Genomic DNA, 3,570 nt, shown 5'->3' on the forward strand with positions numbered 1-3,570 from the left:
ATCGTCTTACCCCCATTTCCCCTGACCAGTACAGAATATCTGTATTGATGGGGCCGAGGAGTGGTCATAAAGGATTATTTGATAAGTATGTCCCAATAGGGCTACTTAAATTCAAGAATTAATGGTCACCTGCATTCAAAAGGACCTGACTTTCTGACGTAAGCCACAATAATTGGTCGTAAGCCTCAAATATGAAGGAATATCATAGAAGTAAGAAATAGTGGTGATACTGCTGTTGGCGTCGCAACTCATTTAGAAAGGGAAATAATCCCTGCTCTACAACACCAGGTATTCGCAGGAAGTCTCCTCTCCCGGTACTAACCCGGCCCAACGCTGTTTGGCTTCCAAGATCGGACGAGATCGGGCATTGGCAGCGTGGTATGATAGTAGAGAATTTATATGATAGTACACCAATGAGAGTGCACCTATATACGAAATAAGAGAAAGAAAAAAAGTGTGGAGACAGTTTGCAATGCCAAGAAAAGAGATGAATGAGTAAAGTAAAAATATATGGATCTACTTTCTACGTTAGGCACGGCTCCTTAAATCCCACAACTGTGGTATTGTGCTCCATAGATCGCAGATGAGAGTCCACGGAAAAATAGTAAACCATGAGCAAGAGGTACAAAATCTTTGAGTTTGGTTAAATTGTCTGACAAAAAGACAGTACAAAAAACCGATAAGAAATTGGGTTAGAGATCAGATAGATAATACGTTAATTGTGTCACCAGAGAAATTAGCCATGAACAGTAAACGCTGGTATTAGCACATAGGGAAAAAGAAAAAGAAAGAATTGGTTTCCAATATTTGAATCCATAGCATGTTACTCAGACTGGGCAGGCAATGCAATCATGGTATTTAAGCATCAATTTGAGGAATCTCATTGATAATCATAAACTGGACCCAGGTTATTTTTTCCACTGAGCTGCGACCCGGGTAGACACTGTCTTAACCCAGTTTATTGCGGCACTTGAAAAGTTGTATGAATAATAATTATGCAGGAAGTGTTCAAAATCAGGCAGGTGTAGTGGGGCCTGGCATTGCACTCCCTACCCTCCTCTTCCCACCATCGGTTCCCATTGAGGGGGACAGTGAAGGCTTTAGATGCGGTTAGGGCAAGTGCCTGCTGAGAGATGTCATGGCTGGGCTGAGTTTAAGATGGGCAGATCCTGCGGGGCATTATGCTAGTAAGTAGTATTTCTGCTGCAGGTTACATTGGGATTGCAGGGCAAGGTCTTCCTTGTAAAGCCGCCTGTACACAGTGCTGAGATCTTACACACACTTAAGTATCCCACCTGTCTTGATACAGACAGTGTTAGTTGAGAAAGAGTGTACCTTTTACAGAATATATTGTATGAGTATTCTGATATATCCTCCGGTCACTGACCGCGATGTGATATAGAGATATATACACTGATCAAAAAAATAAAGGGAACACTTAAACAACACAATGTAACTCCAAGCCAATCACACTTCTGTGAAATCCAACTGTCCACTTAGGAAGCAACACTGATTGACAATCAATTTCACATGCTGTTGTGCAAATGGAATAGACAACAGGTGGAAATTATAGGCAATTAGCAAGACACCCCCAATAAAGGAGTTGTTCTGCAGGTGGTGACCACAGACCACTTCTCAGCTCCTATGCTTTCTGGCTGATGTTTTGGTCACTTTTGAAAGCTGGCAGTGCTTTCACTCTAGTGGTAGCATGAGACGGAGTCTACAACCCACACAAGTGGCTCTGGTAGTGCAGCTCATCCAGGATGGCACATCAATGCGAGCTGTGGCAAGAAGGTTTGCTGTGTCTGTCAGCGTAGTGTCCAGGGCATGGAGGTGCTACCAGGAGACAGGCCAGTACATCAGGAGACGTTGGAGGAGGCCGTAGGAGGGCAACAACCCAGCAGCAGGACCGCTACCTCCGCCTTTGTGCAAGGAGGAACAGGAGGAGCACTGCCAGAGCCCTGCAAAATTACCTCCAGCAAGCCACAAATGTGCATGTGTCTACTCAAACGATCAGAAACAGACTCCATGAGGGCCCGACGTCAACAGGTGGGGATTGTGCTTACAGCCCAACACCATGCAGGACGTTTGGCATTTGCCAGAGAACACCAAGATTGGCAAATTCACCACTGGCGCCCTGTGCTCTTCACAGATGAAAGCAGGTTCTCACTGAGCACATGTGACAGACGTGACAGAATCTGGAGACGCCAAGGAGAACGTTCTGCTGCCTGCAACATCCTCCAGCATGACCGGTTTGGCAGTGGGTCAGTAATGGCATGGGGTGACATTTCTTTGGGGGGCCGCACAGCCATCCATGTGCTCGCCAGAGGTAGCCTGACTGCAATTAGGTACCGAGATGAGATCCTCAGATCCCTTGTGAGACCATATGCTGCTGCGGTTGGCCCTGGGTTTCTCCTAATGCAAGACAATGCTAGATCTTATGTGGCTGGAGTGTTTCAGCAGTTCCTGCAAGACGAAGGCATTGATGCTATGGACTGGCCCGCCTTTTCCCCAGACCTGAATCCAATTGAGCACATCTGGGACATCATGTCTCGCTCCATCCACCAACGCCACGTTGCACCACAGACTGTCCAGGAGTTGGCGGATGCTTTAGTCCAGGTCTGGGAGGAGATCCCCCAGGAGACCATCTGCCACCTCATCAGGAGCATGCCCAGGCGTTGTAGGGAGGTCATACAGGCACGTGGAGGCCACACACTACTGAGCCTCATTTTGACTTGTTTTAAGGACATTACATCAAAGTTGGATCAGCCTGTAGTGTGTTTTTCCACTTTAATTTTGAGTGTGACTCCAAATCCAGACCTCCATGGGTTAATAAATTTGAATTCCATTGATAATTTTTGTGTGATTTTGTTGTCAGCACATTCAACTATGTAAAGAACAAAGTATTTAATAAGAATATTTCATTCATTCAGATCTAGGATGTGTTATTTTAGTGTACCCTTTTTTTTTTGAGCAGTGTAGTATTACTCCGTATTTATCAAATACGGATATTCTGCTGTGTTACAGTCAAATAATACCAGGTTCTATCCACAGGTATTGTTTTTTTGTCTGGCTTCATCGTACTATAATAGCCCTGTTGTTGCATTTATCTCATAATGTCTAACAGAAAGGCAGTAAATTAATGGAAGCTCCTGCATCATGCAGAGCATGCTCCAAGGATTTACCTGAGGGGGAAGTGTTGTGTGATGCTTTGTGTATTACTTGCCATGCACTTTCGAGTCAGTCCGCAGCTCCTACATCTACACATGAGCCACCCTGGGCTGCGTTCACCAACCTACTGGGTACTTTGGTGGCACCACCTGTGCCACTACAGCCACAAATTGTCCCTATGGTTAATCCGCCTTGGGAGGAAAGTCTGTCTAATCAGCTGCAGCAACTAAATCAGTCATTGGTGAGACAAAAATCTGCCCCAGGTCACTCCCGTGTCCCTGGATCCTCTGAGCGGGCTGCTTCCTCATCACAATCTACTAACCTCTCTGATGTTTCATCAGAAGAGGGGGGGACGCATATGGTCCTGTCAGACACTGAATCCTCCGTTACTGATGAGGA

General features: G+C 45.7%; 1 pseudogene; it reads right to left on the reverse strand.

Moving 5' to 3' along the window:
• Positions 1-273: 273 nt before the first annotated feature.
• On the reverse strand, positions 274-392 carry LOC134957245 (5S ribosomal RNA; annotated as a pseudogene).
• Positions 393-3,570: the final 3,178 nt, after the last annotated feature.

Source organism: Pseudophryne corroboree, chromosome 1 (assembly GCF_028390025.1).
Source record: "Pseudophryne corroboree isolate aPseCor3 chromosome 1, aPseCor3.hap2, whole genome shotgun sequence".
Lineage (NCBI taxonomy): Eukaryota > Metazoa > Chordata > Amphibia > Anura > Myobatrachidae > Pseudophryne > Pseudophryne corroboree.